This window comes from Vespa crabro, chromosome 11, assembly GCF_910589235.1.
Source record: "Vespa crabro chromosome 11, iyVesCrab1.2, whole genome shotgun sequence".
NCBI lineage: Eukaryota > Metazoa > Arthropoda > Insecta > Hymenoptera > Vespidae > Vespa > Vespa crabro.
This window is the reverse complement of record NC_060965.1, coordinates 3939401-3954278: the sequence shown is the minus strand read 5'-3', so window position 1 is coordinate 3954278 and position 14878 is coordinate 3939401. Positions and strand designations below refer to the sequence as shown.

Below are 14878 nucleotides of genomic sequence, written 5' to 3'. Positions count from 1 at the left end.
GTAAATCAAATGTAGATATTTTCCCATCCTAAATTTCATATCGCCATTTTCATCATGTTTCATCGTTACTGAAGAAAAGGAATGACATTCATGGATAATTGCCAAGAAAGTCGAATTTAGTCAATCTACATTTAATCAAAGCAACATCGACATTTTGTAATTCCCTTTGTGATTCCCTTTATGATTCCCTTTGTGTTTTAAGTCATTTTTTTTTCTTATGTTGACCATCTTCCTTTCGCTTCAGAACAAAGAATCAACAGAAAACGTAACTTTCATGCTGTAGATATAAAGTGCTAGATGTCTCTCTCTCTCTCTCTCTCTCTCTCTCTCTCTCTCTCTCTCTCTCTCTCTCTGTCTGTCTGTCTCTCTCTCAATCTATTTTTCTTTCAACTTTTTTCCCACCGAGTACTGTACTCAGTAATTAATTTTCATCTTTACTCGTACAAAGAGAAATTCGCGCAAGATATCAGTTCCTTGCAATATTACTGCCACTTTCATAGCAAAACGTAATTTTAAAAGCAAATATAAAATGTCATATTCCAAAACATAACATAATTTAATTATTGTACATCGTAAAATATAATTAATAAAGATATGCAAATGCTTTAGAATATTATTCATCGAATATTTTCCGTTTGGATTTTAATATGCAAACTAAGCGCATGAACTATCGTTATGTATTTCACGAATCAGTTTATATAATATTGCGATTAGATTAGAAATCTTGTCTTCCAGTATTCTACGTTATAAATCGTATTACTTGTCTGAAAAAAAGGAGATCTCTTTTGCTTCGAATGTAATCAGAGTCGATTGAAGCCTCTTGCCTTTTGCTACCTTATAAATTCCCTTTTGCTTGTATTTCCCTGAATTCATTTTCAGCTTTTGGACTTGACATTTGCAAGAGAAAACTAATCTACGATGCCCTTATTATAGAATCTCGTAACCAATACAAGCTTTACGATAAATTACTGACATCTAACTACGTAAACGTATAGCATATGTGAATATACAGCACATTTGAAAATGGCTTAAATAGGAAGGACAATTTAGGCATTATCCCTTCGAACAAGGGAATAGATCATTCGGTATGTAGGAACAAAAGCTAGCTGGCATAATTATTATTATTAAATTTTCACGAATAATACGTAATAAGCTATACATATATACCAACGTCTCCGCTATTATCGGTCAGGCTTACGCTCGCTCGTTTATTTAGGAAGGTATGTCACGCGTCACACCTGCAGCTAGTGAATGCTTTGACATACAGGTGAAACGGTCGAATAAATAACGCGAACGCGCTTAACTGCGTCGTCTATCGTCGGCTCGATCGAAAATCAACAGAATTGCAAAAGGCCTTTCTCTCTTCTTTTCTGTTATCGTTCTTCTCTCTTTTTTTGCTCTTTTTTATTCTCTCTCCCTCTCGCTCTTACTATCCATCGTAACGTGGGTTCATCGCAAACACATGACGTAGAAATTAATTGAAACAGGGAAATCATAATGATTCATGGAAGGATATAAAAGGGAGATTACCGTTGGAGCATCCGCCCAAAATTAGACTCACAATTCATCCAGTTGGATCGGAAGTACAGTTAGACTTCGAATTCGTTCTCTTTTTGCTTCTAAAAGAAAAGAGAACGAAAAAAAAAGAACGAAGAAGAAAAAGAAAGAGGTGGAAAGCTCGAATTCACGTGGGAGTAGGCTTCTTTCTTTTTTTTTTTCTTTTTTTTTCTTTTTTTTTTTTTCTCACTGTCCTTTTTCTTTCGACGCTCTTCAAGTTTAATTCAATCTATTCGCCTTCGGAATCTCGGCTCTTCCTTCATTTCTTTCTCTCTGAATCTCCCTCTCGCCATCTTTCTCATTCTATTCTCCCCTCCGGTCAGTTCGCGTTATTTTGGTCCAACCTCCTGACCTCTCGCGATCCAATCCACGTCAGCAGATAAAATGAAATCCCGCTGGAGCTGTCCACCAGTGTCATAGAAAATATCCAACGCTAGAGGGATTTCATGAACAGTTTGTGTGTTACGATAATCAGAACCTTCCAGTTTTGATCCGGAATGGACCGGTGTTCCTTCCGACCGAAATATCGACTATTATTATTAATTTTCATTAACGATTACTGGTTATCTTACTAAATCGTTCCGAAGCTTAATTAACGAACATTCTCTCTCTCAAGTTTAATTGGAGTCCGTGGAGGTGCGTTCACGGTCGAAACTCTCGCGACGCGTTTATCTTTATTAGCGATAACAAATACCCGGACGATGGAGGTCATTCGAGTACGCGAGTGCTCGGTTCACAAGCCAAGTCGTGCATTAGTTCGTGCAAGAACACGGTCGATGATGTATATGTACTTATACACGTAGAAACACGCGCACATCTAGAAACGAGCTTGTAGTTACGAGTATATTAAAGTTAATTCGATAGTAGATTAAAGCTATGAGGTAAAGAGGCAAACAGAACGGAAGGTACGCTTCGTAAATGTATGCTCTCTCTCGTGTATATGTATAGTTACGAGTAATACTGGTTTCACGCGTATATGTCTGTGTTCAGTTGCGTTGTGTGAAAAACCAAGCGTAATTCCACCATAGGAATATTTGAATTTCATTTGATAGTGCTTGTATTTCTCTTCCTCTCTTCATAGTACGGTCTGAAGTATTATAATTAACGTGTCGTCGAGAGGAAAGAAGGGGAAAGAGAGAGAGACAGAGACAGAGAGAGATAGAGAGACAAAAACGAGATGTGAATGCTGCATCGAATTTGCTGTCGAATGTAAGAATCTCAACAATTTGATTACAGCTTTGATGCTTTATTATCTACCAACACCTGTCGAGACTATTTTATTTGATGTCCAATCGAACGTATGCATGTACATCCGATAAGCCTACTCCGATTACAGATTTTTAATTAAAGACTAAGAGGGAAATTTTGCTCTCGATTAATTCTCTACCATGGTCACATAATTTTGTATTTGTCAGTACATTTAATGTAGGATTGCTGTAGAACGTTAAACAGATTAAATAATTGCAACACCGACGTAATAGGATTTGCAGTACACTCGTGGATGTTTAAAGAGACAAATGATTTGAAGGAAATCTAATTTTTTATTTAATACTTTACCAAATATGTTGTTCGAAGATTTTTAACATTTTTATATATTGACAATAAATAGATTGAATTACGATATATTCATCTTCGTTGCAATCGATATCATATGGATAAAGTATTAAATAGATATTTCGATTTCGTTGATTTTTTTTTTTTTTTTTAATTATACAAGTATATAAAATAACTGAATACGTGCTTGAGCTTGAAAAATATTCGTGTATAATGTAAAATTTAAGCTGAGTAAGCTTGATCGTGCAGTTAAATGCATATGATCGTATACCGCGTATTCACACGTGCGTCACCTTTCATTGCCATTGGAAATACATCGCTCGGTGTAGGGTAGGATACATGAGGTATCGAAGATCCGAAGGGTTGTTCGGATAACCGCATGCGAGATTGATCGCGTTAGTGCTATTAATAATTCCGCTTGACGAGCGAACGAAGCCTGCCGTTGCCCAGTATACACGCTTAGATGCGTTACAAACGTATTCATCCAGAATCCAGGTAATGAACGAATGAAACGAACAAGCCTAACGTGGTTAAGAAAGAATGCGATTGAAAACAAAAAATTGATTAAAACTAATTAATACGATCCATTTTATACATTGATTTATTAATCAGAAATGTTTAGAATTCATTAAAATAACGAAAATGATTAAATTCGTAAAAATTATATTTTTTAATATTGAAATTTTTATTATTGAAAATATTACCTATCTCATGTTATATTTTACTTTATATATAGATTTATTTATTTATTTATTTATTTATTTATTTATTTATTTATTTATTTATATTATAATATTATTAATATTAAATTATTTTTATTAATACTTTATTTCCTTTTTATGGTTTTATAGATACTTTGAAATATTATAGGAATATTGGTGATGTACTAACGTCACGTTTATTGAACGTCCATTCTTTTATTTCGAAGATTTTAAAGTTTAGTACGTGAGTAAATAAGTTTTGACGCACATATTGCGAGAGCACGCAACGCGAACGTACGCACGTGACAGCTCTTATTTGAAATACATCAGTCGAAGTCATAGGTTATCAAAGATCGTGCAAGTACTCTGGATAAACACGCTATCCGGAGATTGATTGTGTTAATATTATTAATAATTCTCGTTGAAATTATGTAATGTTCAACGCGAAACTCGATTTTATACTTTTCACGATAGTTATCAATTATTATTATAGTATTTCGTCGTATGGCTTATGCTTTATTTGTGGTCGAACGAGTTTGTTCTGTTCTACGAAATCACGAATGAAGGAACAAATACAAAGAGCAAATTTGCCCTTTCTCTATTTGAATCTCCCATCATTGTTCACTAAAATATGTACAACCGTTCTCGCGTATATATGTACGTCGGGATCTCCGCTTATTCTAGCATAAAGAGCAAACGAGCATGAACGAAATTCCGAGAAATTAGAAGATAAAAGGATACGTTAATAAAAATAACATAATATTTTGATTTTATCCTTTAATTTATAGTATATTTTTAATTATCGTCAAAAATATATATTGTTTCTTTATCTAATATTTTACTGAAGCAATACAGAAATTAGATCATTACAATATACTCGTCATTTAATTTGAATATCGTGGATCAAGCAATGTCTCGGACATATGTAAACGCTCGCTGACATAAATTGTAGATGATTTTGCAGTTTAGTATTACAGTCAGGGTAAAATACACAGGCATACAAATTATATTATGGACAAACATGTATCGTTGATCAACAAATCTCTCAATTAGTATTTCAATCGAAATCATTTTGAAAACGATTATTATCACACTTGATATTTGTGACAATGTATTTAATGATATTTAAGGATTAGATATTTTTGTTAGTTATTTGTTTTTGTTCCTTTTGCTTTTTTTTCTTTCTTCATTATGCAGCACAATATTCAGTGCAGTATATTTTTAACGGTATAGAATAAAGATCTAAAACTTTGGCGTTAGGATTAGCACGGTAGCGGAAGCGAACAACGACAACTTCTCCGCAAATAGCTTTGCCAAAGTTTTTCACGATAAAGCTTCTTTGTTTCTACCTGAATATTACTCTACTACGTCTTCGTGGATCAGATTAGTAAAGAGGTTGGACGATCTCGATGCAAATCCTAAATGTAAAAACGGTTATCCCTCTTGCATTTAAAAATCAATACTTTATTCTCTCTCTCTCTCTTCTTCTCTTTCATTTAAATATTTTTGATATTCTTAATATAGAGTTATTAAACGAGGCAATGCGGTTTCAAATTGCAAAAAATTATGTGAAAAAACCGGATGTATTTGCATTCGTTTTAGATTTCCGAAAATAGGAATAATTTGTAGAAAAATTAACGTCCCGATAATCGATACAATTAAAATGAATGCGTCCATTGCAAACCGCTTTTTAATCTTTTCTCAACGTCCAATTATAACAAAAAACCGAATCGAAAGCATATTTTTATGAAGAATTCGAGATAACCAGAGGCCAATAAAATTGCTTCACGCAATCAAATCAGTAACTGTATCGCATTTCGTTCCTATTATAGAGTGACGTTCCAATGTAGTGAGCTATCTACTATTTCTCTCTCTCTCTCTCTCTCTCTCTCTCTCTTTTGCTCTTTTTCGCACGTTTTTATATTCTTCTTTATATAGCATATCATCAGGCATGTACATGCAATGGAATAACGCGAATTCTCGATTATATTCTAATGTAATCTAAATTCTAAACGCACGATGATTTTACTATTTTCTGATAACGGTAACACAGCTGCGATACAAGTTATAACGTTACGCATCTCGTCAATAAATTTACTCTTCCCCACCTCTCTCTCTCTCTCTCTCTCTCTCTCTCTCTCTCTCTCTCTCTCTCTCTCTCTCTCTCTCTCTCTCTCTCTCTCTCTCTCTCTGTCGTTCGTTGTTGGTTGATCGGCAATTTTCCGCGTTTCACAAATTTACTCTTGCGATACGAAATTCGATAATTTGCAATTGATCGTCGATTTAAGCGTGAACCTTTATTGATATCGTGTTCGTTGTTATGCGTCAATATCGTGTGTAATAAATGTTCCCGAACAAAAAAAAAAAAAAAAAAGAAAGAAAAAGAAAAAAAAAAAGAAAAAAATGAAGTTTTACATTAGGAAAAATTCTTCTACAGATATCAGATTTTTCTATGTCACTTTGAGTCATAGTTCTACTATCAACCTTCTACTGTTCTACGTCTAACATACAAAGAACCTCTTGAGAACGTATCGCGAACCTTTATTACGTCTTATGACATTTAACTTGTTCTCATTGTCCCGCTTTAGGAAAGTCGAATTTCCCTTCGGAAATGAAACTGCAGAGTCGCAAATGAGGGCATCTGGATATCAATGACGGCAACGTTCTGGAACATGGTATGAACGAACGAAGAAACGAAATAATGTTAGGCGAGTCACGTCGTCGAATACTATCATTTTTCAACGATTAACATTACTTAATATCAAATCGTAAGAGCTCATAGAACGAAGGATTTTTCCGAAGGATGGTAAACGTGCCGCAAACATTCGATCTCCATTTATCGTCCATTCTACGAGCTTGCAGTATGTCGTATAGCAGTCGTAAAGTAATACATATGCATAAACGTAAGTGGTACGATCATAAAATGGAGTTCGATTTTTCAATAGTACAACCTTTTACTTTGACGTCGGACTCGCTTCTATGAGGAAAGGATTGATTGCGCTGTCACTTTTATTTCCTTCTCATCCTTCTTCTTCTTCTTCTCCTTTTCCTGTGTTTTTTCTTTTCATTTTTTTTCCTTTTTTTTTTTTGTTCATTTTTCATTTTTCCATCTCTCATTCTCTCTTATCATCTCGTCGTACGATCGGCTCGTCGCTTAATCCGAAATCGCGGTGAAGTAGGCGTGGACTGCGATAAAATTTGCCTTTCAAATTCTTACCGAACGTTTCGACGTTCATCGGGAAATTCGGTAGAGAGTCTCTAAAACTTTATTCGTGTAACAACTTTTTCGCTGAGACGGTAACAACGGCTCAATGCTCTTTTCGATTTCTTCAAGATGCTTCATGATTCTTTTTTTTTCTTTTTATATTTTTCTTTTTATATTTTTCTTTTTTTTCTTTTTTGTTATCATCATTTTCTTCAATCTTCGTTCCAATTTTTTTCATTTTCTGCTGAAAAATATAGAAGGTGTTGATGTGAATTCCCTAAATTGAACAATTTATTTATTCATTTTTTATTTATTTATTTTTTTTTTTTTAATTTTATATTAAAGAATCATCTACAATAGATTTTAATGAACTATCCATTGCTTTTAAATGACATCGATAGAATGGATATCGATCGAGCGAAGCGGCGATTAACCGCTCGGCAATTAACTAAAGTTTGGATTATATCGCGCTTTCGACACGCTTTTGAATTAATAAATTATATTAAGCCATTTACATTGCTTTCGGTCCTCTCCAAACGGTTGTTCGAAGCCTCGGTAGCGGGTTAGTTAAACTTGTTAGTAACAATGATATTAACGAAGAAAAATATATCACTATAACGTGCAAAAGAATTGTTCGTCTAAAGTTAAAATTAAAAGCAAATTGTCATAGTTGTTTCATTAATCAGAATAGAAACAAAATAAGATATAAAGTATAGAAAAAAGAAAAATTTAATTCGATTATTTTATATGAAAGATAAGCGAGGGAATAACAATTTCTTTTTTATTGGATTCGTTCGATAAATATTAGCTTTAGAGCTTTAAGTCATTGAAAATGGCAGTCCATTCGAATTATCCGATCACGAGAAATTGTCTAAACCTTTCTCCTCGCTGGTTCGATCGTTGTTCCGTTCTATCGTCTATAATGCGAAAGGAAAAGAAAGATTGAGAACTATGAAAGAGTAAAACAAAGTATACCAAAGAAGATAGAGTGGTCTATCAGGGGCAGGAAGCTTTGATCTACAAAGGATTCAATCGACTTGAACTTTTTTTTACGAAATACGTATCGAACTTTACGTCTTTCGAAATATTTTGTTACGATACATTATCTCTCACGATTTTCGATTGGAAATTCGATCACGATCGTAGATGTAAAATTCTTCTTTTCGTAGGATCGTTAAGTTGTCTTCAAAAAATTTCAAACTTTAGATCAAGTAGTCTCGCGGAGTTGAACATTTTTCTCGAAGGAATTGAGAACTCGGCTTTACTTTGATCGCAAGCTTTTCACAATGGAAAAACGTCCACAGTTTCTTTCGTAGTAACTCTCATTCCCATTCTCCAAAGCTTAGATTTAGTGTCATTCTCACGGGCAGATGTCCCAGGATTACGATCCTTTTCTATCGTTATAGGACTTGTTCGCGGATAGCCTGTTCATTCGAAGGCCAAGAAATGCTTCCGATTTTCAGACTGAAAAAGAGTAACGCATGACGTAAGTGTCGCTTCCGTTTCTCTTTTAACTCTGCTGGGATAAACCAATGCAGAAACTTTCTCTCTCTCTTTCTCTCTCTCTCTCTCTCTCTCTTTCTCTCTTTTTCTCACACTTTTCACGTACTAACACATCAACTCTTAATCGTTCAGTCTCCACTGTTAGCTCGCGTAGCTTTATAAGCTTTATGACCAATACAGGAAGCCAGGCCATCCAAGCTTTACGAGGCTTGTCTAAAAGTCCGTTACTTCTATCACCATCCCCAACTCTCTTTCCTCTTTTTCCAATGCATTAGAGATATACCTGGTCATAATATACACATACATATACGAGTTATACAAGTGCAATACCATTCGTAAGAACGACAATCGGTCTTGTCCTCCTACCTTCTTTCCTCGCAACAAGGATGACGAGAAAGTTGGATACGCGTTTCCCCTTCGACGATGTTTCAAGTCCGCAGTTTCTCTCTCTCTTTCCCTCCCCCCCCCCCTCTCTCTCTCTCTTTCTCTTTCTCCCTATTTCTCTGAGAGCGTCGAAGTCGTCTCGCTTTGGTGAATTTCGAAAGCCAGCGCGTTTTGACGTGCGATGTAATTTCCTACGTGCCTTCTACACGCTCGCCCGACCGGAAACACCGGTGCCGACGACAATGAGAGCCGCCGCGACGCCCTCGTACAACCATCACCAGCTCCCGTACCAACCCCTCGTGCTTAACCTAACTCCCTCATCCTCCTTCCTCACCCTACGTTCCCTTACTCTCTCTTTCTCGTGGCGAGCATTTCTGCTTTGCGAGCTCTTAGCCTGGCGAGAACAAAGCGTCGGAAATCTGTGTCTGAATGCGATAATGTAAAATCTTACGCGTCGTGAATGTTCACGGTTCTATCGGAGCACCCTGGATAAATGCAGAGGCGCGATTTGTGTATCTATGTGTGTGTGTGTACATATATATATATATATATATATATATATATATATATATATATATGTATATATATATATGTATGTTCGTCGCGTCGGAACAACACGAAATGCGGAACGTCTATCGCGGAAAATGAACGAACCAACGATTGTTCGGGTTAACGGTGCTTTTTACGCCGACTCCTAAGATATTGATTCGTTGTATACGGTGATTTAAGCTAACGAACGTAAGCATTTTCTATATATTTACTATATAATATTCATACTATACTTATACTCATTAAAATAATGAGATTGATATCATTTTTATTATAAATCAAGATCGATCATTCAATTGTGTAGTATTGAAAAGTTCGAAGTTAAAGCTTCAACGCTTGAAAGCAGATTTGTTGTAGAGAGAGAGAGAGAGAGAGAGAGAGAGAGAGAGAGAGAGAGAGAGAGAGAGAGAGAGAGAGAGAGAGAGAGAGAGAGAAAGGGAGAGAAAAAGATAGAGAGAAAAGAGTAAATGGAAGGAAACATAGTGAGATATGGTGCGTTAATAATAAGATAGATAATTTTCCAGCACTATGGCCATTTGTCAACGAACAATCCATTTGGCGTGTTATGACTTTTTGTTACTGATGCTTGCGAATGCGTTCTAAGTTACTTCGAAAGTTTTCCATGATATAAGAGATAAGTAGATAGCTAGAGAGAAAAAGAAGAGAATAAAGAGAGGAAGGGAGAAAGAGAGAGAGAGAGAGAGTATATAAACGTTAAATTCAAATGTTCGAACTTGTGAGTTAAATAATACAGGTAGAGATATCGATGAGATTGAATTCCAAAATGTTCCGAGTATCAACCATTCCATTAAATTGTACTCCAAACACGGTCTGTTCCATGTTAGCGCTCCGAGGTTTATAACATTCGGACAACCATCTCAAATTTTAATGGATTTCCAGTGAATCGCATCCTAGTGATTACCTTCTGTTATATTGATATACGAGATGGATTGATAAAAAAAAATGTTGTCTGATTCACTTTAATCATCATTCGAATCATCGAGTCGAAAACTTTATAAGTCTCCTCTACGAAAGCGATAGATCGATATGGTAAACTCGATAGCGTGCTGAAAGAAATGCCGAAGGAATTCATACAGATGGAAAATATTTCGAAAGTTCCGGCAACCTGAGAATACTTTAGCAGTTTTTTTTAAATCTCCAAATACGCGGAGTGCTTTGTACCACGTCCGAGTGGAATTTTTCCAACAACAATCCTCCTTACCTATCGATCCACCGAATTGTTTTCAACAACGATTTATAAAAGTTACTTGAGCCAAGTTAGAAAAGCTACCCTTTTTTGCGTAAACTTTCATAGTACCATGATGCCGGACAACAAAAACATTTCAGTGTATCTAAAAAGTAAAAGTCTCGTGCTACCGGAGTTTGTAAAGAGAGTCGCGACTTCGGAAACTCACCGAGATCTTTGTATCCTAACGGATCAAAATTGAATTGAATTATAATAAAAGATAAAGTCAATTTGATATAACATTCAAATTTCTAAATTTCTAAATAAAAGCTGAATAGTCGATTTAATAATTTATTACAAGTAAATTTAATTTGACGAGGTAATATTTATTGAAGACTGAAGGATTAATTGTGAAATTTTAACATAAAAAACATATCAAATGTATAAGCCATCATGATGATAAAATGATTTAAACACGGCTCTTTTTTTTTTTTTTTTCTTGGTCTCATTAACGATATCGTCGAGGAGAAATATAACGTAACGAAGACTCTCGTAGAATAATAAAAGTACTCATATCGGTCACGTAGAACGAGCGTGTACTGTAGTTATAAGCGGGTGATGATAATTCTCATTGCTTGCAGCAACGTACGAGTAAAACTACCTCTCTTCTTTTCGCGAGAGTAGAAAATTGTAGGCGGGGTTACCTTTTCGTCCTTTCGTCGCCTTCCCTTTGCTTTTCTTTTAATAGCTGCTGCAGAAGCAGCAGGAACCTCGGAAAGGATCGTCCATTCCGAAGGAAGAAAATAAAGGAAAAGGAGGGTGTCGTTCCGAGGGATGGAGGGGTAATTGGTGGAAGGGTGTGTTTCGACCAAGCCTCCGAGCTGCAAAACGAATGTACGAGCTGGCTCGGTAATTAAGAAGAAAGGTGGGCAGGTCAGGCTGACAGATAAAATTCGACTTTCTCGTACGAGAACGTGTTCTAGCCAATTCTTCCTCTCTTTCTCTCTTATCTTCGTGTTTCACATCTCTCTCGTAGAATTATTACCGTTCGTCTTTTTCGAGAGGATAAGATTAAGAAGTTATTAGATCTTCGTAACAATTTGGATTTGTATAAAAATCCGTAATATTTTATTCGCGTATATTAATTATCGTGTCCGAATAATATTAGCGATAGAGCAAGAAAGAGCTAATGAAATGTATAATTGTTACGAAATGATTCAGCATGCATTTTGTTGCTGCAAGTTAAATTTAACAGGAGAAAGTTCTCTTTTGATGCGGAACGCCCGGTCCAATATTTTGTCCCGTTTAGACAGATCTGTTTATCATAGGAGTTTTGTAATTAAGCACATAAGAATCGGATCGCGTTATTAATCCTCGAAGTTGTTACTTCTAGACGAAAGAAAGAGATTAGGCGTGTCAGTAGATTTTGATAAATATCAAGAGCGTAACGAACATAACAAACATTGGACAGGAGTTTAGTTAAGAATTATCTGATCGATGCATTCTGTTCACGTAAGTCCGATTTGAATGGTTCGCGCGCATTTGTCTTTGTAAATCATGAGCCTTTTCTTTGCTCGTAGATAACATCGTAAAGACTTCGCTATAACGAAGTAGAAGGATAAAAGAGATGGACAGTTGGCTGTTCTTTGTTATTTTCTAGACTATCTCTATTCTCGAGAAGAACCGAGAAGTTAAATTTGCATGAAAATATTTCTCACCTTTGCCAACTCTCGGGGAAATGACGGGAGAACAAATCCACCAGTCTATTTCGAATGGAAAAGGGATTAGAGTATTTATCACGGGTTATAAATCCTGACGAATAAATCAAAACTTTCAACGAGTACGTGTCAAAAAAGGTATATCCATCCTTCCAATAGTTCGAATTTTTGTTTGGTCATTCTTTTTTATTAAGAGTTAGATATACGTACGCGAAGATACGTTTGTCAAAATTCTGATTAATTTGGTGTGTCGTTAAAAAACGACGAGAGTAAATCTTTCGTTTTATTCTTTTTCTTGGTTCTTTTATCGATAAATGACTCATGAAAAGGAATGTTCGTAGTATTCTCTAAAGAAGCTTCGCGTGTTGAGTATGTGTGTTTTCAAGGAAATTATACTTTCACGCTTCCATCCTTAATTGTCCCATTCAATCATCCGGCGCACTTTCATGGAAGCTCTTTCCATGCTAGACGTATGCTTAGTAGAGAACGAAAAAGATTTTCTGCTTGGAAGAAAGAATTGCAACGAGTGGTAGTGGAAGTTGTTAAGATTCGTAAATGAAAATTGGCTGTGTCGCCGAGCCGAGGAGGAGGCGCTATTGACTCTTGCATTCACAAAGCCATATTCCACTTTCAAGATAAATAATTTCTTTTTTTTTTAAATCATAGTTAAATAGAGTTATAATTTCGATCTTTCTCATTCATCTTCTTATGATTTCTTTTCGAATGAAAAAATCGTTGAACTTTCTCGACTTTTTATAAACTTTAATAATCTTCTCAATCGATGCCTTTGATTCTTGTTTAAATATTGTTTAATGCCATTTATTAATTTTACGACATTTGCATAAGCTTTTTAAACATTCTGTTGACATTGTAAGAACAAACAAGTCATAGCAATTTCATTTTTATTTTCTTTCTCTCATTTGAAAGTGGAAATTTTTCACGTACAATAGAAATACTCGATGGAAGCGAATATTTATTGACATTAGTGAAGTTTAGTTTACTGTAACTTTCCCGAATCGTTAGAGAAAGAGAGAAAGATAGAGAATCTTTTAACGATGTGCGTTACACGTCACGTACTCAAAACTAAGAGATAGAAACGCGAGCTAACATTCGCATCATACGGCAAACACATTGATCGATGGGTTTTAGAAATGAGATTAGAGATATAGAAAGTTAAAATGACGAAAATATATTAATATACTCGAATTTCGAAAGTTAGAAATAAACTCATTGGCCAAGGTTTGTCGATAAGTTTTTCATACTTATGTCGAATGATTTCCCTTACCTTCGATATTCACCCTCTTAATCGTGGTTTCGCAAACTTCTTGATTCGAAAATCAAAGGAACCATGAACAGTTTCGCTCGATTAATTATTAAGACGTCCTTCAATGGCGGCAGTATAATTACGTGAAGATCCGATTTAGAATTCAGCTAGTAAACAGGAGAATATATCATAGGAGGAGGTTGTTATTCCTGAAAAGTTTTAACTTCGAGTTATCAAACTTTTTGTCTTTTAGCCTATGACTTTCTATTTCTCTCTTTCGTTCTCATTCGTTAGTTATGTTCAACTTGTGCTCTTCCATAACGAATGCTCGAAATAATTGCCTCGAAGTTTTCTATATATTCAATGTGCATGTCTCTGCAATATATACATAAGCATTTTAACAAAAATATAATGAAACAAGAAGAAAAAAAAAAAAAAAAAAATAAAAAGAGATTGAATGTGCTCTTAGTGAGAAATCATAAATTGCACGTTCGTTTTCAATCCAATTGAAAATCTCACAAATTTTTCTCTCAATTTTTACGAACAATCAGTAACGATCAATGACACATTTATTTACACTTACTTACACGCACAAATACACGAATCTTGCTACGATTTGATTTTCCTCGTGGTAAACCATAAAGTATATTATTATACGATTCATGTATCTAAAGCGAATGGTAGATAATTAGGGCCACTGAAGATGGTCGTGAAAAGTTTGAAATTGTTCAAAGAGAGATGTCCAAAGGTAGAGACTATCTTCTTGCTCCTTTGACCGTTTACCATTTTCTCCGATGGCCTCGATCAGTAATATGCCGGTCGCGAAGTTCGTTCGTCAAGGAAGTTTTGCCTCCATTAGCGTATAATTAACGAAGTCAAGCTTACGAAGTTGACAACGTCTAGGTCGTTACCTATCTCTCTCTCTCCTCTCTCTCTCCTCTCTCTCTCTCTCGTTCTCTATTCTCCGTTATATCCTAGTCCTGGAAGGAATCAATGTAGAGATCGTAGATCTCTTGAAGGAAAGACGAAAAGGAAAAAGAAGGAAGTTTCATCGTATTCGTTAATCCTACAGACCGATGGCTCTTTGTAGCAGTCTTTGAAATGAAATTTCCGTTCCTACGGAATCCGGAGAATCCTTTAGCAGTAGTCAGTTCTTTCCCTGATAATTCGATCAGCAATTACTTATAAAACGGAACGCTCGTACGATGTTCTCTCTCTTTCTCTCTCTCTCTCTCTCTCTCTCTCTCTCTCTCTCTC

The 14878-nt window shown here is 35.4% G+C and overlaps 1 protein-coding gene across 17 annotated transcripts in view; it reads left to right on the top strand.

Moving 5' to 3' along the window:
• Positions 1–14878, top strand: part of LOC124428108 (protein turtle) — a 194685-nt gene that overhangs the window by 91518 nt on the left and 88289 nt on the right. For 2 of the 17 annotated variants that reach the window (XM_046971766.1, XM_046971759.1), the window contains exon 1: positions 2300–2766. The exons of 13 other annotated variants lie outside the window; for them this stretch is intronic. The gene's annotated coding sequence lies outside the window, so the exon portion shown is untranslated. Of the gene's footprint in view, positions 1–2299; positions 2767–6419; positions 6488–14878 lie in introns of those variants that run through there. 2 more of the 17 variants (XM_046971762.1, XM_046971763.1) reach the window with 2 other exon arrangements.